Source organism: Rhinolophus sinicus, linkage group LG07 (genome assembly GCF_036562045.2).
Source record: "Rhinolophus sinicus isolate RSC01 linkage group LG07, ASM3656204v1, whole genome shotgun sequence".
In the NCBI taxonomy this organism is placed as follows: domain Eukaryota; kingdom Metazoa; phylum Chordata; class Mammalia; order Chiroptera; family Rhinolophidae; genus Rhinolophus; species Rhinolophus sinicus.
In genome coordinates, this window is record NC_133757.1 from 45,986,180 (window position 1) to 46,010,499 (window position 24,320).

Below are 24,320 nucleotides of genomic sequence, written 5' to 3' on the forward strand. Positions count from 1 at the left end.
CATTACACCAAATTACAAAGAAATATGATGAAATCTTGATTGAATGTTTTTTTTTTAAAAATCAGAATGAAAGCCTACACATACCTTAATGGAAAATAATTTCCTCTAAAAGCTAAGTGCCAAATGTCCAAGGGTCTTCTGACTAGAGCATTAAGATGTAGGGCATGGAGAGGTACAGGAATCAAACAGGAATATCCCTATAAAGACCCAGTTTGAGAGTATAAAATCAAGAGTGGTAGGGCAGGATTAGCATGATGACATTCCATTTCTGTCTATGACAAAACCCACCTAGCCAAGGGAACCACTAGAAATGAAGCAGAGGGAAGGAAAGAAAGATGCTGAATTACCAGTTCACAGTGCTGATAGTCTGCGACTAAAAGGACTTTGCCATGAAGCATATCGAGTTTTTGGAGCACCAAACAGTGAAAGAAAACTTTTCCTAGAGGTAAAGGAAATAACAAATTTGGTAGGAAAGTATTCAATATCACAAATGGATTAAAAATTGCTGACTACCTCAACTCACTCCCCTCCAAGCCCTGATCCTCCGCACTCTGTTCTTCAGTAAATGACCAGTGGTATACAAAGATCGGTCATGGGAAAACTACATAAACACTGTAAAAAAAAAAACGAACTGAAAGAAATCATAAACAAAAATTAACAAAGGAAATAGAGGAAGAGTTCAGTGAAAAGTTATACATGGATATATATATATACACACACAAATACACACACACACACACATTTATGTACAATATGGTCTCTCTTTTAAAAAGAAGTCAAAGAAGAGTTCTGAAACTCAAAAAAAGAGATAAAAATATTATAAGGGAATGAAAACTGAGATAGAAGAACTCAAGAAACAAAAAGAAGCAAAAAATAAAACACTGCAAAGATACATTAGAAGCATCCGATACACATGGACTGAGAGCACATTGGAGGACATGGTGGACAGACTAGGAAAATCACACATGAAACAAGATAGAAAAGTCCAGACACTCTTCTTTCCTCATCTTTCACAACAAGGGATCAATAGATATTATTTAAAATTGAGTACAAATTACGATAATTTCTCATTCATAGAAAATATACAAATAGCTCTTAAACATATAAAAAGCTGCCAACCTCATTCGTATAAGAGAAATGTAAATTAAAACTACATTGAGATACCATTTCTCACCTTTCAGATTGGCAAATATCCAAAATTTTGATAACAAATTCTGTTAGTAAGGCTTAGAGAATCAGACATTCTCATACATTACTTGCAAATATGCAAAATGTTGTCCTTGTAAAGGGTAAATATATATGGATATATATATATAATATATATATATATATCCATATATATAATATATATAATGTATGTATTTACCCTTTGACCCTCCAATCTCACTTCTAGAAATCTACTCCAAATATAAACTAGCAAAAATAAAAAATGATGTATGCCCAAGGAAATTCATGGCAGCAATTCAAAAATTTGAAAAAAGGAAGGAAAGAAAGGAAGGAGGAAAGGAGGGACAGAGGGAAGAAAGGAATGGAAACTAGCATATATCCACATAAAAAAGCACTACACAGCTGTAGAAAGGAGTGAGAAATTTCTCTCTACTTCTATGGAGTGATTTCCAAGCTACAGTGTTAAGTGAAAAAACAAGGTGCAGAACAGTGTTTGCAGTACACCATGTTTACATTTAAAAAGGCCATATTGCAAAAATGTCTGCATTCCTGCTTATATTTTAAAGAAAAGAAGGGTAAACAAAAAACAAAATTAAAATGGTTGTCTTTAGGAGGAGGCAAAGAATACAGTAGAGGAGACAAGGATGAGTGCCAGGCTTCTCTGAACATACCTAGTTTTAGTTTTGACTTTGGAACCATGTAAATGTTTTACATTATGAAGAAACCATTAACTCTCATAAACTGATCCCAAATAATCAAAAGCAAACAAAAGAAAATAAGCTTTCATGTTAGCTTCATGACCACACAGAAACAAATAATTTCAAGTGACTTCAAACACAATATTTTTACTCCAATCCCTACAGGGTTATTATCCTCTAGGACACAAAGGCAGTCAAAGTAAGCTTAAACTATATTTAGCAATCTTATTCTACACACACACACACACACACTAACATAAAGAAAATAATTATTAATATATTCATGATGTTAGGAAATAAGATTTTCAGCGTAAGAAAAAGGAAATATAAAATTTTTTAAATTTAAATTAAAGCACTGTATATTTATATTTGAATTGGAAATAACAGTATGATATCATTATATATGTTCTCTTGCTAAAAAGTATCAGTTTTCCAGCTCTGTAGATATATATATATATATATATATATGCAGTGATGGCAACCTATTGTGTCCCCTAAAGACCATTTCCCAACAAAAGGAACCAGGCTCCTTGATGGAAAAACTGATTGAAGGTCTAGGGTAGGAAAAGTACAGAATGATTCTGGACATCTTTTACTAGAAAGTAAGGCCCACTTTGGTTTTGTCAAAAGGTTCAGGAGCCATTTGAAAGGGTTCTCGCTGGCCAAAAATGAAAAAATTTGAGCATCAAAAGAATAAAGAATGCAATACACTAAATATATAAAAATTCATTAGTTCAAAAAATAAAACCTCATTGGTCACCTTTCAAAGTGGCTAGGATACTTCTATTTTTCTGAAAATTAATAAATAATGGGAAATAATCAAGTATTTTTCTGATTTTCTGTTGTGAACTATATGTTGACGGAATAGTAAAAGGGGAAGAGTTTTTCTTTATAGACTGATTCCAAACAATAAACACTAATGAAGAATTGTAGAATGACAAAAATCACCATTTACAACGCCCTAAAAAAAGTAATAGATCTAGATAGTAATCATCAGTGAATGATTAATGGGAACTTTGAGAATCAGGCTTACGGAGCCTGAACATACTGATCAATCTTAGCACCGCCAAAGGTGAGGCAACCCAGATTCTATGCCTCCTGATGTGACACAAATGGAAGTACACCACATCACCTGTGGGTACTCTTGCCAAAAGAACTGAACCTAATTTTAATCAAGCCCTGTCTAGATCTAACTACCAGAAGCAACTAGAAATCTCAGTAGTGCAGCAACTTTAGAAAACAGCTTGGCAGTTTCCTGTAAACATATACCCACCCTATGACCCAGCAATTCCACTCCTTAGATATTTACCCAAGAGAAATGAAAGCACATGTCCACCTACATGCAAATGATTGTGGTGGCCTTATTCGTAATAGAAACTGGAAACAACTCAAATTTCCATCAACAGGTGAATAAACAATCTGTGATACAATCGTATCATTGCATGTTATGCAGGAAAAAGAATGAACTATAAATACAGACAACAAAATGAATATCTCTCAGAAGCATCATGCTAAGTGCAAGAGTCAGACAAGAGTAAGTATACACTGCATGATTTTGCTTACATAAAATTCTATAAAGGCAAAAATATAGGGACAGAAAACAAATCAGTAGTTGCCCACAACAGAGGCTTAAGGAAGTGTATAGACAGACTGTAGAGGGTACAAGGAAACTTTCTGAATTGGTGCAACTGTTCTATTTGATTATGGTGGTGGTTATTTGACCGTATACAATTGTCAAACTGTAAACTTAAAAAGAGTGAATTTAATACATATAAAAGTTTTTCCTCAATAAGTATGACTTTTAAAAAATCCTTTCTGTTTATCTCTTACCTCAAGGACATAGAAAATATTTCTAGATTATTTCATTTACTATATAATTATAAATTTCTACTGATACCCGTTGGTTCTATAAGCTCTTAGAGTGGATCTCTGAACTAATGCTTTCAAAAGTTGATTAGCTTTCCTTAAGAATCTTAATCCCTTAATTCTTAAGAATCTTAATCTTAAGAATCTTAATAAACTGGTACATCACTCAGTTTATTTGGTGCCTGAAACCTATTTAACTTAATATTTGCTTCCCAGGTTCCAAATCTGTGTGTACAGGTTATCTTCAATGTCATCCCATGCATCTGATGTGTTATCTATTTGATTTATAATTTTTCTGTCAAGTACTCTAAGTCAATCTGCATATGTGTTTATAGTACGAAACTACAAAAATAAAAGTTTGAGTATTTTCTTTGTTGTACTGCTTTCTAAAAAAAATCATTCTTATTGATCTTATTTTTAACAATGGAGTAAAAAAGGAGCTACATGATTGTTGCTAAATCATCATGTTATTATCTGAAGATATCACTGAAGATCCTTAGCAAAATTTTAACAGATACACTCTTGTCCTTTTTCAATACTATTGAGTGAAAGCACTGAGTTTCTAAGCTCATTCACTTACACGAGCCAGGTTTGGTAAAGTGCACAGCAGGAAGCCCAGACTTCACCACAGTAGCTGTTTTTTGAGTATTTGAAGATCAAAGTACATTAAGAAGTCCTGCCTCTGAATTCCTTTTTGCTACTTAACAACTTTTTCCTAGTTAGACTGATCCAGTTAATTTTGACCTACCAGAGTTGAAATTCAAGTTAAATTTATTGCTAGATTGAAAGACTTAAAGGAAGAAAAATAACTAATCTCATGCACAACAGTCGATTAGAAAATACATACTAGGACTAGATTCATACAAAAATACTAAATACATGTGGTTTTAAGCATTGGCTTGATCATATCGGTTCTGATATGTAGATATTTGACCTTATTTAGATAAATTCTTATTGTTTGCAAAAAACTAAGCCTCTTTAATCTTTCTTCTGAATTGAGTAACAGACCAATTGTTTTTTTTCTGCTCCTAGTTTGTGAGCCACAGTGTGTGGGTTAAAGGGGCAGCAGTTCTCCATTTTTTCCCATCAAAAAAGAAGTGATATTTAAACTGTGTTGATTATTCACTGTCCCACATACTCTCCTCACTCTGAACTGCCACCCTTGGAAAGAGAGACAGCTAGTTTGCATGAAATTCTCCCATAAGATTTCCATAACCCTGTATTTTCTTTCCCATCAATCCATAATACATCAGTGTCATAAAACCATAGTTGAAAACTGCTAGATTTCTTGCCTTATTCCTGGCTGTTTTACCTCCTCACACTTGTTTTTCTTTCTTCTTTCACTCCACTTTTAATTTATCCTATCTTGAATTTCATGTAGCCTTGAAAGTCATCTTAAATCCTGTCTAGAACAAGGTAAGGAATAAATAAATAATCATTCCATTTACTGCAAAAGCAATCTCTTCTCATTTATCCTAGATAAAGCCTTAAAACTTTAACTTCTTGTTGCCTTCTATTTTTTTTTCTACCATGTTGAACATACAAGTACCAAAATCCATGTATTCCTTTTTTATTTCTTTTGCTTTTATCAATTCTGTTTAAAAATATTTAAGGCTGCATACAAAAACATAGGACAAGCACCCATACACATTTTAAATTTAGAGGCCCATAATAGAAACTAAATTGTTTGCATAAAGAACTTTCTTACTGCATAAGTTTTATGTCTAAAGAATGTAAAACTTCCAGTGTCTTGCATACAGTTACTTAAATAGTAATATCTTAGTTACACAGGAGGAATTTTCAAATGCTCTGATGTAAGACTGCTATAGCTTGGGCATTGGCACATGAGAATTTGTTTTAGTGCTATTTTTAAAACCACTAATAAACACTCCAATAACAGAATTGAGTTTCTACTCAATTGAGTCTGCCTGAGCTGTTGTGAAAGAAAAAATGTGCAAGAGAATCACATTTTTATCTAAATCTGAAATGTCTGCTAATCTACTTGGAAAAGTAGATGTTTATAAAATCGGAGCTTTCATGAAGTAGCTTAGAGTTTAGTGTTATTAAAAGAAAAATTAGTTATAAAAGTAATAAGTGCACAATATAGTTTGTTCATCCCATTTTACAAAAGTAATGTTCTTTCATTTCCCCAAAGTTATCTAACCAAAGCAACAGATAATCTATAATTATTAGGATTTGCCTTACAGCAAAGTTTGATTTTTAAAAGTTTGACATTTCACTCACCTACTGCAGGACAGAGTATTGCCCATATACAGATACTAAACCAATTGTCTAAGCGATTTCTTATGTTTAAGAATTCAGTGCCACTGTTATGGCTCACAATTTGGCTTATGAAGCATCTGTAAGCAAACAGCCTGACAAGCACCCTAGTGTTTTTCAGGATGACTGACAGGACACAGCGGCTCAAGCAGGAAGGGAGGATGGGTGCTCTTAAAGCAACACACCAGTGAAGGGCGACATCAAACAGTAGAATCTGACTTGAAATTATATTTTTCAAATTTGCGATGAAGTAACAACATATTGTCTAATATGAGCTTTTAAACATAATTTTTGTGTGCATTATGTGCCCAAAGTATTCCCAAGTGGCTTTAAAACTTTTAAGAGTAGAAAGGGAACATTTTAAAACAGGCATGCAATGTGATACTTCTGTAAACTTATCAAACTTCTAAATTACTTAAGAATATTCCCATTATTTTTAACATAAATTAAGTCAGGGTACCCAGAAAAAAAGCAGCTCTTATCTCACCTCTAGATGTTTGCCAATAGTTCTTACAATAGTAATTTAACTGATGACAGTAATTTAAACATCTTGGCTAATCAGAGTCGTTACTGAAGATCAGGGCAGAAGATTCATGTATTTGTTCGCTGCTGTTCCTTCCCTACGGCCTACACCCATGGTCAAACAATAGATCAAAAGATTAGAACAATTCAATTACGGGTATTTCCATACTAGTTTCACATCCAAAAATATTTATTTAAGTGATACATTGGCTTTATTCTTCACATTTATAATTTTCCACATATTATTTCACAATACTCTATGCCACTCAATCAAACCTATTTTAAAAAATAAAAATAAAAAGCCGCTCGTTTTAAAACACAATCCCTCATTTAGCCAGCAGAGGGTATCATTTGATTCCAAAAGCCCCTAGTATTGCATCCATTGACATTTATTTTTATACTTGAACTAGGAACTGGGACACGCCATCTCCACTTTCCTTACTAAACGTGTTTAGAAATAGCCCATTGTATTTTGTCTGTATAAATTTGATTTATAGAGCCCATATTGGTGTTTAGTAGTTCTCATCTGTGACAAAGTCTACCATTATTTCTTCCTCTCAGTTCAATCAGAAGCATCTTCATGGTAGTGAAAGAAAAGCACTAGAAGGCTAAGAAGCTGAAGAATTGGGTTTAACCATTAGTATGATTTTCCACAACCCCAGGTTTTTCTGAGAGCAAATAAACAAAACCCTACATAAAGATTCCAAGCCCCATTAAAAAATCCAAAACACATGACTAAGAAAATAGAACTACACTATAAAACAGAATAATTTCTCCTCAAAATTACATGACATTTGTAAATTATTTAATATCTTCTAATCACCCTGTTTAATATTTGCTAATCATCTATTATATACTAGGAGCTACAGCCTAATTTTAGAAGATATGCTTCCTGTTACCACAGCACTGTTATACTTCTCATGAGCATGCAACATTACGACTAACAAAGTCCTCATCCAAGCTACAAATTCGTTATTTTACAACTTAACACCCACTTCAGTTTGGAAAAGCATGAACATTGATTTGCCTGATTTACTCTAAAACTAAAACTTTTACTATGTGACTAGCTGAAATCATTAACTATCACAAATTTATCTTGACTGAAGATAAAAATGTCCTATGCTTCTCTGTAGCTATTATCACAAACATCAAGTTTACTATGTTAACTACGGAAAAAAATAAAACAGATCTAAAGGCTCAAAGAGTGATCCCTCTTTTCATGCTCCCAGCTTTGCCAGTAATGACACATCCTTTATACTAAGGCATGGACTTTTCCAAAGAGAAAAGGAATAATAATTATCTTCCTCAATTGTGTTTCAAAATGGACAGTTATAGCTTCTTTTCCTTTAAGAGAGAATTCTATTTCTGACAATGAAAGGAAGTTTGGGGTTCTTCACTACTTAAAATCATTTTTAATACCTGAATGTGGTAGTTTCTTTCCTCATATAATAACTAATGGTAACCATGTAAAAATCATATTTTACATTTGGAAATAAAGTATAACATCTCTTAACTGTAATTGATTCATTTGTGAAATTTTGTATCTTTAATTTTCTAAACTGATAGTCTCTATAAAATAAAAGAGATACTTAGAATTATTTATCAAATTAACTTATTAGATAAGCATCCAGAAGAAAGCTGAAAAGTCAATTTTTCTAGTAAACTGCTTATCCTTTTCATCAATCTTCCACACATTTTAGAACATACAGATAACTGATTTTTTTTCTATTTTCATCTAACCACTTAATTCCATTTTACTCTCCAACTCTGAGTTTGGTTCCTGACACAGGTTCTCCTGAGCTATGTCTCATTCAGTGATTTCTGGTTTCCCCAGGGTCTTACGAACCTACATCTAAACACATTGCTAGTCTCAATTCTATTTGTGGCTAAAAAAAAAAAAGAAAAAATTTTTTTAAACAATAGTGCTTTCTGGGGAGAGGAGAGATAGGATGACTAGTGAATAGATACTATTTATTTAAAACAATCCTTTTTACTCTTAGCAAAAATGTCTCCATAAATTTTTATGCTATATTTAATTTTCAACACACTTTTTATATATTTTATTTAATCTTGAAAACAGCTTATTTTCTTCCTAACCTATTTCAACTGGCTTGTAACAGATAATGTTCACACCAATGAGCAGGTGTAGAGCAAGCTCTGACTCTGACATACATTAGGTGTGATGAGTTTGAGGTGTGAGTGGCATGGGTAAATGGTTATGTCCCACGGGCAACTGAATATTCAGAATCTTAGAGCTCAGGAGAAAAATCAAGCCTAAAGATAGAGATATAGTATCTATGCATCTATGTTACACCTCAAACCATGAGGCTAGAAGAGCTCTCCCAAGGCTTAAAGTAGAGGGAAATTAAGGCACCAAAGACAGTACTTTGCAAAACAAGTACCCACGAGGGGTAGGAAGAGAAAGGAAGTCATGAAAGGAAAGGCAGAAATGTAAGACAAACTTGGTTCAATTCAGGCTCCACTTTCCACTGCTGCTTGGCCTTGTCCACATGACACCCATTTACCCTGTTTTCCTTATGTTGTGAAATGAGACCTATAAAGTTACTATGAAGAATCATTACTTATAAAATTACCCATTGACTCTAAAGGAGTGCTAATTACAGTGCTAAATAATGCACTAATCAATTATTGTTACTTTGTGGAAAGATCCTTTACTCTTTGTGAAAAGCGGAATTCTAGTTTTCCAAACCAAATATCACTGAATTTTAGAAGGTTGCGATAAGAGATATCAAATGGATTGCCCATCTGATTTAAAAATGGATGAAGAGACATTAAGTTCACACATTTTTATTTAGCAAATTGAATCCATTTCACCAAGGAAAGTCATCTACTCCGTGTATGATAATAACTTACAATTAAGTAACAAAGAAATATGGTCCTAAAATGGAAGTTTACAAGCTGCTTCCAAAGTTGTAACAAATGCTTAATAGAGAAAATGAAAGAAACACTAACACAAATTAATAAATTGTGTATGTTTAGAGTATTGGGTATGGGATGGATAAAGGATAGAATACTGAACTAAAAGCAAAAAAATGACAATAAGTAAAAATAGAAACTCCTGGTGTCTTGTTCCCACATAAGACATGGAGTTGTGCCAACATGCTTCATTCCAGAGCAGAGAGCCAGTCAGTAGCTGAGGCTACATTAGAGAGAGAGGAAGGAAATCCTTTCTCCCACTCTGTTTCCAAAGATAATAACAGAAAACTAGAGAGTGATGGATTTCACTACCACATAGCCATGTTTATTTTACTCCTGTCCCCAATGACTCTCTAAAAGTCAAGTCTACTAATTTTGCATTATAGAGCAAAAGAAATTTATGGACAAAAACAAAGAAAATCAATTTTGCAAAACTCATTATATCCCTAAATTGTCTGAAAAATAACTGCTATAGTCACTAAATCTAAACTATAATATCATCCCTATCGAGCCTTCAATTGTACTGAAAAGTATGAATGAAGCTCATCACAGAGTAAAATAATTTAACTCAGTCATAAACATAGTAAATCACATTTCTTTGACTCTAAATAATAACCCTGCCCAACAACCTGAGTAACCCTCCCATACACACACCCCACAAGCCATCCCCTTTTTTTTTCTTCTGGGTCTTGAGTGCACAGAATTAGATTGACACACTCAATCATGTTCCTCAGTTAAAGTTCAACTGATGGAACTGGTCCATGAAAAGCCAGTTTTATTGTACTTTTTTGCCATGTTCTGTATCCCCCAACCTCAGTTCCATTCTCCTCCTCCCTTTCTATAGGCAGTTGCTCTGTAGTAGTTAATGAGTGTCTTCCCAATCAACTTCCCATAATGTTTTTACATACAAGTATGATATATATCTTTACAATGATATATAACTTTATGTGCTGTGGATTTTTAAATTTATACAAACAGTATTTCATTTCCCATCTCTTTCTACTCTTCCCTCACTCTCTCGCTCTCTCTCGCTGCTCGCTCTCTCTCCTCAGTATGATGTTTTAGTGGTCTATCCATTTTGAACTACATAGGTGTGGTAAACACCACAGGTTAGCTCACCCCACACATCGTCCCAGCTTTGTTCTCCCTTGCCTTTCACTGCTATGGAACCGGGACACAAGTTTTCCCAGCCTTCTTTGCAACTCAGATTGGCATGTGACTGAACTCTGGCCAATGAGACGTCAGTAGAAAATTGCTGAGAGAGTTTCTGGCAACACTTTTACTTTCCCTATAAAAAGGGAGTCAGAGAATACTGCGATGGCTCTTGACCCTTCCTTCTACTATCTGCTATGATGCCTGGACATAAAAGCAGTCTGGCAGCAAAGCTGAGGAGGAAAGATGACAGAGCAGAACTGTAGAAAGAGCTTGGGTCCTTGATGTCATCAGCTCTGACTTCTTACCTCCAGATTTCTTGTTATTAGAGAAAAATGAGTTCCTGACTATAAAATTGACTTTGTTTGTTCCTTCATTTTTCAACTGTATCATTCTAACAGATGCATTTATAAGGTATTTTATCTGTCTATATCCGTACCCAAGAATATCTAGGTAGTATCCAACTCTTTGCTATGGGAAACTGCTATAATAAACATTCTTACATGTGTCTCTGTGTACCTATGCAAGATTCCTTCTGGTATATACATTCTGTTATAGGTCAAATTTTGTCCTCCCCAGAATTCATATGTTTGTAGTTTTAGCCCCCTGTATCTCAGAATGTAGCTGTATTTAGAAATAGGGCCTTTAAAATGTGATTCAGTTAAAACAAAGCCATTAGGGTGGGCCCTAATCCAATATGATTAGTGTCCTTATAAGAAGAGGAGATTAGGACCCAGACACACACACACACACACACACACACACACACGCATGCACACACGCACACACGGAGACAGAGTGAGAAGACGGCCATTTGCAAGCCAAGGAGAGAGGCCTCAGGAGATACCAAACCTGCCTGCCAACATGTCAATCTTTGATTTCTAGCCTTGAAACTAAGAAAATACATTTCTTTTGTGCAAGCTACACAGTCTGTGGTATTTTGTTATGGCAGCCCTAGCAACCAATACAGTTCATAAGTATATTTATAGGTCAGAATGCATGTGAGTATTCAGTTTCAATAATCACCAGCACTTTGGTCTCCAAAATCATACCACCAGCAAGCAGAGCATGTGCATTCACATGTCCCCATGTCCTCCCCAGCACAAGATACTGTGTGACATTTCACCTTCTGCCAACATGAGAGGCACAAAGCAGATCTCACCATTGTTTCAATTTGCTTTTCTCATTACCAGTGCAATTGGTGGTATATTTTTGGTTGACCAGCCACCCATTCAAATATTCTTTCTGTGACTTGCTTACTCATATTTTTTTATCCATTTTCTCCTAGGTTGCCTGTTTTTCTTACTGATTTCCGACAATTCCCTATATAGTCTAGCTAGAATCCTTTGTCAGTAATATTCCTTGAAAATATCTTCTCCCTGCTTGATATGTTTCTCTTTGTTCTTAAACATTCCATTTGCATATGAAAGTTCTATTTTCTTCGTATCCTTACCGATACTAGGTTATTGCCAGATATTTTTTACCAATTTAATAGGTATGATAAGTTATCCATCATTGTTTTAATCTATATTTATCTGATAACTAGTGAAGCAAGCTAAACATCTTTTCACTTACTTATTTATCATTCCAACTTTTCTCTTCTGTGAATTACCTTTTCACTTATCACTGACTCATTTCCTTATTGTATTGTTCTTTTCCTTAGTAATTTTTAGGAGTTCTTTATAAAATCTTACACTAAATCATTTTTGTTGAATGGTCTATGAGTCGGTTATTTCCACAATAATGCTATATAACAAACTACCCTAAAACTGAGTGGCATAAAACAACATTTATTCTCGCTGGTGCGTTTTCAGCTTGGCCGGCAGTTGGGTAATCTAGGATGGGACTGACTGGGCTTACTCCAAGCTGGAGTTTTGGAATCCAGATCTGATCCACATGTTTCTCATCCTCCTTGAACAAGCAGCCTACCAGGAGTATATCCTTCCCATGGCAATGGCAGGAGTACAAGAAGAGCAGGTAGAAACATACAGTGCCTCTTAAGGTATAACCTCCAAACTGGCACTCTGCCTCTTCTGCCCATATTCCAATGGGGAAAGCAAGTCACATGGCCGCGTCTAACCCTAAAGTTGCTGAGACATGTACTCTGCCTCCACTGTGAAGAACTGCAAGGCACATAGCAAAGGGCATGGATATAGAGAGGGTGAAGAATGGGGCACAATAATGCAACCCACTTTCCATGGATGATTTGTAAATACGTTCTCTCAATTAGTGGCTTTCATTTATCTTCTTTCATGGTATCTTTTTTCACAAAGAAAGTTTTTATATTAATATAATTAAATATTTCAGTCTTTTACTTTATGGTTTATGTTTTTGAGGGTTTATTTAAGAAATGATTTCCTACTTTAAGATCATAAATACATTCTCCTATATTTCTCCCAGGAGAATGTGATCATGAGGATCGACGACCAATATATTTTACACTAGCATACGTATAAATGTAAGATTATGTGATAAAGGAACAAGGCACCAAAGCTAAACAAGTAATCAAAGTTAAAAATAATTACCCACGGATGAGTATTTATTACAGGTGAATTTTAAGCTGGATCTTTAAAATATATTAATGGGTACAGGCTGACAAAGAAGAAAAAGAGGCAGGAATCATAAATAATCACAAAACTTGATATTCTTTCATAAACAGATCTTTATTAATCTGAGCTATATATTCAAGACTGCCAAACACAAGACCACAGGAAAACATATAGTCTTCTCAGGTCATGACATCCCATAAAAAGAAAAAAGAAACTTTTACAGAACTCAACAATAAAACATGTTATGATAACATGTTTGTAAAATATCTGTGTATATGTGGTAATAGGAGGATCTACTTCGATAGTTTTGAGTAAAACTGAGGTCCCATCTATTAGTTTTTCAGATTAAAACCACTTCCCAAATTGCCAGACTGGCAGGGAGTCCAGTATCTCTCCTGTCCCTCACATTGTTCCTGAACCCCAGGGCCTCTTGATACGCATGCGTCAGAGAGAGAAAACCAGAGAACTCGATTAGAAACAAGGGGGCACTGTTGAAGGCTGCTGGTGCTCGGCTCCTGGCAGTTTACTGATGAAAACAGATGCCTGCAGCCCCGCGTGACCTTTTCGCCTGCTGCACTGTCGCTGCTATAGATCCAAAGAGTGACCACAGTGATTCGTCAGGAGAGAAGCAGGCTGCTCTCTCAGAGGTGTCGCCGGGCACCCACACCTACAGCTCTTGCATTTTTCCCAAGCACAGTCACTGAGGCAGGAGGTCCTCTCCTACCCAAACTGCCTCTCCCATTGAGTAACACAGGCCACAACAGGGTATGCTTACGGGTCTTTGATGTTCTTTCTTACTAGGTCCTTTCTTTCTTAATTGGGACCAGTTCAATGCACAAAAATCTTTCTAATAATAAATACACGGTAAAACAACAGAGCCCAGGTCTTCATTCGTTTCCTCTCTGAAGACTCCCAGACTCTTCAAATGTACTCCAGTCCTCTCAGTGTTGATCAGCCCTGCAGATGAAAGAAGACTGGGAAGGGCAACCCTTATCAAATCAGAAAAAGACCCTGTTACACCAGTATCTGAGACACAAAAGGAGAAAGACTTCATCAATGATTTGCAAACACTGGGGGAAATTTTCTCTTACCTTAGGGTTGCCAGGTAAAATACAGAGTGCCCAGTTAACTGAGAATTTCATACAAACAATGAATAATTTTCTGGCACAAGTATGCCCTATGCAATATTTGGGACATACCTACACACACAAAAATTATTGGTCGTTTACCTACATTCAAACCTAACAGTCTCTTATATTTTTATTTGCTAAATCTGGCCACTTATCTACTTCATGAATGAGATAAACTGGGGGGAGGGGAGAGCTAGAACTCCCTTATACTTAAATTTAAAGTAGTCACAGAGCCCACCCTTACATCCATGAATTCTGACATCGGATCAGACACTTGGAGCTGACAGAGCCAACCAACAAAGCTGCTCCCTTATGTTCAGGAGCTGCTTTTCAGGTAGCCAGAGATGTTTCCTGGCCACCTCCCAGCAATATAATTTCTAACTACACTCAGATTTTAGTTCCCAGAAACTGAACGCAGGATAAAAGGGTACAAGGGAAGAATGATACATTGTGTCCTGGGATAAGAGAGCCTCAACAGTAGGGGCAGACACAAGAAAATCATTGGCAAAGGGTATTCTAGAGATTTGGTTTTATGCATCTCTTTTAGAAAAGTGAATCTGAATTGCTGCAAATTATCTAGGATTAAGTTCACCTCCAAGTAGAGGACCAAATAATCGGAATAGGAATATAGTTGCCCCACAGATATGTGACACCTGTAGTCCCGAAATTGAGCGAGATACTTGCCCTCCTCTTTAAATTTGAGAGGGAAATTCTGTATTTCCAAAGTCGATAGTGACGAAGTTCAAAGGGAATATACATATCTCACCCGTGACAAACGCCAGGACTAAATAAATCTCTTGCCTTTAAAAAGATAAGTAAATAGAAAAACAAAATTGCATAACATAAAAGAGGGAGACAATGTCTTAAAGATTCAAGGAGAAATTATCCTTCAAACAAAAGAAAATTTAGAATACGTCCACTCTGTGTTCTCAGTGAAATACCCAAACACTGAATTCTAGAAAAGAACTGATGGAAAGACTAAATAAAATGAAAAGAAAGTTGACTGAAGTGAGAGCTCAAAATAAAAAGAGACCTGGCAAAGACTTAAAAATCAAAGGAATTCAGCAAAACCAAAAAGACAATAAAGTAATTAAAACCCAAATTGGAGGGATCATGCCTCTCCTTTATCTTCTGCCTCTCTATCAGCAATTTCGTCATTCAGACAATAAAGAATCAAAGAACGGAACTGCTACCCTGGGCTTAATTCTTACCAACAAAGAATAATATGTTAGTGAAGTGAAAGTGACAGGAACCTTGGGAAAAATTGAACATATCACCTTAGAGTTCATTACAGCCAAGAAAGAAAACACAAAGTAAAGTAAGACAAGTATCTTAGATTGCTAAGCAGTTCACAGAAAATTTAAGAATGTCCCAGAGCCAAAGATTCTAAAATGAAAGATAGGTCAAAAAATAAAACTCAGTACTCCAATCACAAATGAGAAAAAAAATGGGAGAGAACGTATGCAAATATAACTCAATGTCGTGTACTAGGAGCTTTCGAAAGAGCTGTGATCTCTAAAGGACACACAAAGTAGAACGAAAGGCAAGGGGTAGTATTGATTGACCTACTGAAGAGTAGACTAAATCTAGGATGAGCAAAGGCTTGTGAAAAACATTCAAAACAGCACAAAAACTTTTAGATTGTATCTGAGGAAGAAAGGACAAGAAAGGTACAACCTCCTTCCTCCACTCCCAGGCAGATTTCATGATGTTGACAAGTAACAGAGAGGAAAGAAAATGATAATATTTTGAGTTTGCTTTCATCTTGTCTGCAAAGGAGAATGGTCTTTAAAATGGAAAGGCCATGGCCACAATCTTGAGATGAAACTAATAAACAAGGCAGGAGAAAAGGTAATGAGGGACTGTTTAACTGTTTAGATCAACGTCCATTTCCAGGGTTTCTCATTCTCAGCACTATTGATATTTTGGGCTGGATAATTCTTTGTTGTGGGGGGCTGTCCTGTGTGTTGTAGAATGTTTAGCAGCATCCCTGGCCACTGCCCTCTAAATGCCAGTAGCACCAGCCTAGTCACCCAGTTGTGACAACCAAAAATGTCTCCAGACATTATCAAATGCCCCCTGGGGAGCAAAAGTACATTATCAAATGTCCCCTGGATTGAGAACCACGATATTACAGAGCAGTGGAAAACTTGAATATATTATCACAGAATTATTGCTTGCATCTTTGAGTAATTACGGCATTGGAACTGACAAACGTTGTCCCATATATCAGAAAGGTAGCTTCTGAAAATTAAAACCAGTAAATTTCATGTTGATCCCCAGCAAATTTTAATACAGTATCAAACTATAATTAATCAGAAAAGAGAGCAGTGATCTCATGATATCTTGGTACAGTTCACTAAGGGCCACTCATACTAAACTAATTTAATTTTCTTCTCTTCTTTTTTTTTTTTAATATCATCACTAAAGAGGGTAAATTGGTTTTACTAAAAGATTTTTTTAAATCTTCTTTGACAAGATAAAGAAATGTGAGCTGTCTCATACATACACTGTTGATCTGAGTGTATATTGGTAAAATCTCTTTGGAAGGCACTCTAGCAATACCCAGAAAACTTTATTTGCACAAGTTTTTAGGCAAAGTAATGACACTTTTAGAAATGTGAACATGTGTACAAAGATGCATGTCTTTGTAACGAAAAGCTAGAAACAACCTACATGTGCATCAGTTAGGGACTAGTTAATTAATTGTCATATATTCTTTCATTGGTGTGGCTTTAACCAGGACCAGAGGGTCAGGAAAAGCTTTAGGAAATATACAGGATCCACTTGGATGTCATTTGCCTAGCAGTAGGGGAGATATTACAAGTATCGCCCAGTTAGCAACCAGCAGGGCTCAGGCCCCAACAAATCAGAGCTTAGCCTGGAGCTGGGTCTCAGAAAGCTGCTGTTTGCCAGGTGTTCACACTTCAGTTTCTACACGAGGGAAGGTCTCAGGGGTTCTAGGCAGAGGTCAAGTGGAGGAAGGCCACTGTCGTGGGGAGAAGGAATACAAAAGCATTTCATATTTAGCAATTTGTATGACCTTACTGGGGAATACCAGCAACAGATAGAAACAATATTAAAATATTCCAGAATAGCGTGGGACAATAAATTTGTTAAATTTAACCAAGTGGCAGCTATAATGAAAAGTGACGTACATTTATATGCACTGATACAGAATGATTCATTACCTTTTCATTCTTTAATTTACACCAGAAACTGGTGGCAGTTGCAGCATGGGAAGAGGACCAGGGACCTGAGAGGTTAGGATCAGGGCAGGGGGGAGATTAATTTTCATAGTATACCCTTTGTGGCAGATGCTATAGTTTTGTTAGTACCCCTTCCATCTCTGACCCACCTTTCCTCCTCCATATTTCACCAACCAAACACAGCTTGAGTGGGATTTGAAAAGGTCACAAGCATCATATCCTTCTGGGAAAGCTGTGGGCGGGCTTTCAGTTTCCAGCCCAAGAGCCTAGAATGGTAGAAGCAAGTACATCTGCGGGACTATCTCTCAGGTACAGTCAGACATTTTTCCCAGGTGCATTGTCTTTGGCTGTTTCCCTGGCTCTCCTGGAAAATCTATGAGCTCTCTAATGTCATTTATGAAACTTTTTCTGCAGACCTGTGGTTGCAATCAAGAACCCTGGCTAAGGCACCCTTTGTTAAAATAAAAAATAAAGCAAATATGAAAAAGTCAGCCTCTTCTGACAGATCCCAAAATCCCATCTGAATATCACCTGCGTCTGAACCACCAGATAAAATGTTATACTAAAATTCATCTAGAAAGAAACATTATGTGATTATATCTAGGAAAACCCTAAAGGGGAAGAAAAGAATAAGGAGAAGAATTAATCCTTCCAGGCATTAAAATATGTTATGAAATAAAGTTACTTAAAAAGTAGGGATCTGAGAATTACTAGAACAAGAGAGAGAGTTGAGAAACAGACTCTAATGTAAATCTAGCTTATGATGAAGATAGCACTTCAAATTAATAAGAAAAGAGTGATTCTTAAATAAATCATACTGGATCACCTAAATAAATGTTTACAGGAAAAATTAAAACAAAGCTGATCTCCAGCCTCACTCCTTTGCTCAAAGTCAATTTCAGATGGAGCAAAGATTTTAAAATTCTGAGAGAAAGTATAAATGAATTTACATATAATACATTTATGTATAATAATTGAAGTAAGAAGTCCTTTCTAAGCAAACACAAAGCCCAGACGCTATAAAGGAAAAGGTTCACAAATATGAGTACAAAAATATTTTTTAAATAAAACATAAAAGTCAAAAAATAAACAACAAATTGGGGGGGAATACTTGTAACACATTAAACAGACAAAAAACTAATTTGCTTAATTTAGTATGGAGAGATAAACCAAAAATATGGACAAAGGATACAAAAGGCAAGAAATACAATGAGCTAATAAATATTTAGAACTTGCTCAACCTCATTCATAATTAATCAAATGCAAACCTAAAGAATAAGATAGCTTCACCTATCTGACTTTCAAAAGTAAAAAATTTTGATAGCGTATCATCAGTGCTGCTAAGAGTTGGAGACAAAAGCTCTCAGCATACACTGTTAGTGGGAATGCAAACTGATGTAAACTTCTTGAAGAGATATATGACAATAGCTCTCAAATTTTAAACTATGTATACTCTTTAATCCTTTGATTGATATTTCCAATTAAAGGCAATACTTATCAAATTTTAAAATGAACCTTCCTTTTGATCCAGCAATTCTATGTCCATGAGTTTATCCTCAAAACACACTCATAAAAATATATCAGGTACATGAACAAGGATATTCATTAGAGCATAGCAACATGAAAAAACAAACAGAAAGACATCCATCAATACAGGATAGCTAAGTAAATTACGCTACATCCGTGTAGCAAAACACTACGACGTGGAAAAGAATGAGGTAGGTCTACACGAATTGTTATGTATCTGTATTAACTAAATGTAACTGTCCTATCTATATGGGGAGAGGGGGAACAAAGATGGAGATCAATATGTATAATATTATACCTTTTTTTTTGGTTTTTTAGTGAAAAAACAGTTTATTAGAAGAAAATGTATACTTCAAAGAGGTAAAAGTGGGCCCGAGCAGAAAGCAGTGGTTCAAAGCCATTATTAGAAAAGAAAGTACACTCCAAAGGGTTTGGAGTGGGCCCTGAGCAAAGGCAAGGCTCAAGACGGGGGGCCACATTATGCCATTTTATCCTTGACCTAAATCGGGGTTCTATAACTTAACAAGAAGAGTAGAATGTACAGGCATTGCATAGGCAACCAGCAGTGCCTATCACAGATTATTTGATTCTTAAAACTAGGATTCCTTTGTTATCCCATACTGAAACTGGTGAGTCTCACAAAAAGAAAAGCAAGTTAATCCTGCAAATTTCCATAAGAACATGCCCCGTGAGCTCCAGCCCTAGACTAAGACAGATTCTCGTACCTCTTCTAGAGAATCACAGAGAAGTCGGTTTCATTTCTTACTCTCCCTTCATCCCTACCCTCAAACACATACACATTAGAAAGGAAACACGCAGAGGTCAGGGGCTTTATTTGGTTCACCAGTATCTATCCCCAGCACTAAGAATAATGTCTCTTACAAAAGTCATCTAGAATGAGTGATAATTTCAAAGCCAGTTCTAGAGTAGACCAAATGGATTCCTTTCAGCTATCCTGCCGCTCAGTCATTCTGTGGGTTCTCATTGAGCTAACCCAGGGCCATTTTGCATTGATACAACCTCCAAAAGCCTCATCAACTGAGACCTGGTAATTCATTTGTTATCTCCTTAATTGTACACCTCCATCCCAGTTCTCTCCCGCATAGTGCCTATAGAATAGAGGAGAGAGATGCCATACAGTGTAATTTAAGTAATGCACCCAAAGTACATGTCTGCAATGAGATGAGGAGCTTGCACCAAAATAAAAACCAATGACTGTTTCATTCATAGAAAGTCTTGCTACAAAGTCTTAGGGCAAAGTCTCTTACCTCCTTTCACAGACCAGTAACAGACTGAGAACTGCTGATAATATTTTGAACAGTGCTAATATAAATTGAGGCCTAAAGTGCTCAAGCTCCACTACTTGAGGGTCTTTCTTTGTGCTAAACGTTGCCTTCTCCATCAAATCTATTTCCCGGTTGATGGAGGAACCGGAAGTATCATAAGCATACTAATTAAGATAATGAAAGACAAGAAAAAGAGGTGGGGGTTGTCGAATAAATATGACCTAAATTTATAATTTTGCACATAGGAATTCAGTCACTTCTCAGACCCTGGAAGTTAGTGATTAAATTGGTAGTAGATTACTGGCTATGTCCCAGGCAGCAATAATGTAGTTAAAAAGAGTAATTAAGCATGTGAAAATCAGGTGCAATGGCTAACAGTCCCGTTCACTTTCAAAAATTCTGTAGTCTCAATTATCTGTCACTTTCCATTTGATTTGCAACTTGGCTAAACTCAGGAGTTCCACCCCCACAGCACCATGTCATTTAAAGTCCAGTATCCAAACAAAAATCAGAAAATCATGATTTTTGAGTCTCTAGACAAACATTCCCATGAGCCAACGATCCATAAATAAACACTATTTTTCAGTCTTCATTACAAATCACATAGTTTCTCTTCAGGCAAGACTGCGCTGCCAATTTCTCTCCTTAAATATTAATCCCTTCTACTCCAAAAAACAAAAAAAAAAAACAGAAACCTGCAAACAGAAGTTCATAGTGAATAGAAAAAAGAACTGCCATCTTTCCATAGCTATGGTTGTCCTCTAAATATCACTGAAAAATAAAACTCCACTATTTTAAAAAAATTAACACAGACAGAATATATTCTTTAAAAATTCACAACTCTATACCTCAACTCACCTCCACCAAATAATACTAAAATCTCCACTTTCTCCGTTTTGATTTCTGTGGACCAACCACCACCTCCAAAAATCAAATAGTTTTATTGATCATGAATTCCTTGGCTTTCTTCCTTCAATATAGTCTATTTCTACAACCATAGCTCCCAAATTCAATAACAAAATTAAAACTTCCTATCTTTCCTGACTCCCACTCTAGCCATGCTCTTGTGTGTGCCCTCTATCCTTCCTTTCCACTGTGCTACCTACAGATTTTCTCCAAATACTTCTAATTTCCTTCTAAGTTTTATTATAACTAAAGTATTGATCCTTTCTACTTCTGCTATTTCTTAGTCACAGTAGAATCACAAAATTCATATAAATCAGAACTAGGTATAGACGGTGCTCTAACAAAACTTATTTATAAATTCTATTGCTCTAAAGTCCAAAGTAATATAGTCAATAATACTATCTGTTGGTCTCAGGCAGAGCTGAAGCATTTTCAACTTTGACATGTAGCCTTACTATCTGTGAAAGTTGATAAGTTGAAATTTTGTAAATAGCAGGGATTCTGTCCTTCCAAACACTTAGTATGTTGCTACCTATGGGTCTGTGCCTGATAACAATGTTTTGCATATCAGAGATACTCAGTAAATATTTCATTTGGTAGACAACGAATTTTACAATGCCTTAAAAGGAAAACAGTAAAAGAAATCTTAAAAATCACAACCTTTGTCTTCAACTCTAATGCTCTCTAATCCAAGTCCACACTTAAGAACAGAGCTTAAAGAAATGACCTTTAAAATAAATAAATAAACACACACACACACACACACACACACACACACACACATTTACCATAGCACTTAGATCCATTTCCTTGGAAGAATGTTACACAGCAATTAAAAATAACATTTATGTAGAATATATATTATATGGAAAATGTTTTGGTATAAGGTTAAATGAAAAAGCACAGTTCCAAATTTTATCTACAGTATTATTGCAATTCATTTTAAAAGCCATGCAGAGAAAAAAGACTAGAAGGAACTACATCAATGAGATTACAGAAAATTTTTTTCTGTGCTTTCAAAATTCATACAATGAGCTCATATTACTTTTATGATGACACAAAAATGTTTTATTATAGAAATTCCAATATTTTACTCAAGAAGGAATACAGACTATGTATAGGAGGTAACAAATGGAAATAGATATGTCTACTACACTGTCTGTATTTGGGGTTTATCCATTTAACAAATTTGTCCTATGCTACTACTGAGTTAATTTTTTATAGTAGGTAATAAAATTTTAAAAGCACATCAAAATATGCCATTCAAATCTTACTGTTGATAACCCATACCTCCAAACCACAGTTATTTTCAATTATGTTGACCTTTCAGTTTATCTAAATAAGCTTGCAGTAACCCAGAAGCAACGCTAATTTGAAATCCTATTTTTCCCACTTGTGTTTTAAGCAAATCATTGAGTCTCACGTATCTTCAGAGATGTTAAAACAGTCTTTCCTAGTGGTATATATCAGTGACCCCAAACCTCTACAGTCCATGAACTTCCTGATGCCTACCCCAAATTTCTTCTTGTTTCCATTTGAACTCATTCCTTCCATTCTCTCCTCAATACAACTGAGAGTAACTGCTCCCAGTCACTCAGACCCCACGAGACAGTGACCTTCTCTTTACATTATTATTATCCCATATTCATCCCATATAGTGTGAGTTTCATTTGACTATAAATGGTGCTAAAACAGTTCTGAGAGATTCCTTAACCTCCTGATATTTCTGACTATTAAAAAACAAATATATAAGATAACCATTAAATTCAAACATTAATGCTTTGCCACTATCTCATCTGGAAAAGCTTCCATTTACAGTGAACAAGCTTTTGATTGAAAGTGAAATCCCTTCAAACATTTTCTATCCTGGCTTCCTTTGGCCCCAGCTCCATGCCAATGTAGAAGCATCCAGGCCGTATCTTATCTTTTCCAGCTCATATCGCAATCGGCTTTTTATAGCCAGAAACTCTGAATGCAAAGCACGACATTGGCTACTGGCTTCCCCTGGCACTAGTTTCAAAGTTATTTATAACTTTAAAATTAGCGTGAAAGCCTACATTTCTCATCATAACTACTGAAAACATTCCCACTTTATATAAGAATGAGGTGGTCTTTCATTCAGAAGGAAAGCCCACACTTTAAACCTACGATATATAACTCAGGCAGAGCAATTCCACGCAGAAACAAGAATGCACTGAAGTCCAGCTCTTCTCTTTACAAACTTGACTCTTACCTTTCTGTTGCTTCCTATAAAGTAAATGTGTTTAAAATTCGGCTCTTGGAAGAAATTATCCAAAAAGAGCTTTTGAAGGGGGAAAAGAAAGGAGAAGACTTCTTGGTGAGTCACAGAGTTACAGAGCAACAAATTAAGAGGCAGTGACAGTGGGGCAGTCACTTTAGCTGAGTGTCAGTCACCCAGGATAAGAAAGAAAGGGGAGGTTACAAACCGGGGTGGGTGGTATCTAATCCTGAACCGCTCAGTCACTGACCTCACTGACAACTTGTTACTGAAAATACTTCATTGAAAAAGGCCAGACACATACTTTGCCTAGAGATCTACAAACATAGCTGTCAAGAAGCTTTGAGTAAGTTAGATTTGCATTTCTCTGGTTCCTTTCCAAAATAAGGACCCTTTACATCTAATTAAAGCTGAAGACTGGAATTATTGAAAGTGAAAAATGATACAGCAGAGATGATAGGAGTCCAGGAAATCCACCACCAAAAGATCAATTAGGTAAAATTCAGTGTCTTCAGTGTCATAGGATCATGTGTCACATCTGATGTGTTTTTCCTTTTAAATCTTACCTGTCTTATACCCTTGCACCAATTATTATACTCTGCTTCCAGAATTTATGTAGAACCACATAAAATTATCAGTAATGTACGTAAAGTGAAAATTTACCCAAAACTCCACAGGTGAAACCATTATTAAAGTTACTAAACAACAGCCTTCTCCAACAAAATTTCTTTGTTCTATGGCTATTTGTTTTCATATTTCCTCTGCCTTTTTTTAAAATATCCTATCCCTGAAAATCTTAACATTCACTGGAGCAGTTTGGCATGTCCCTGCCTTATGCTTTATCATTGCTCA

The 24,320-nt window shown here is 35.7% G+C and overlaps 1 protein-coding gene across 5 annotated transcripts in view; it reads right to left on the reverse strand.

The window, feature by feature from the left end:
- The window catches only part of CTNNA3 (catenin alpha 3), a 1,442,547-nt gene extending 1,418,908 nt beyond the window's left edge, over window positions 1-23,639 (reverse strand). For 2 of the 5 annotated variants that reach the window (XM_019731774.2, XM_074339503.1), the window contains exon 1: window positions 23,463-23,638. The gene's annotated coding sequence lies outside the window, so the exon portion shown is untranslated. Of the gene's footprint in view, window positions 1-5,975; window positions 6,106-23,462 lie in introns of those variants that run through there. The other 3 variants (XM_019731775.2, XM_074339504.1, XM_019731776.2) reach the window with 3 other exon arrangements.
- Between the last annotated feature and the right edge of the window lie 681 nt (window positions 23,640-24,320).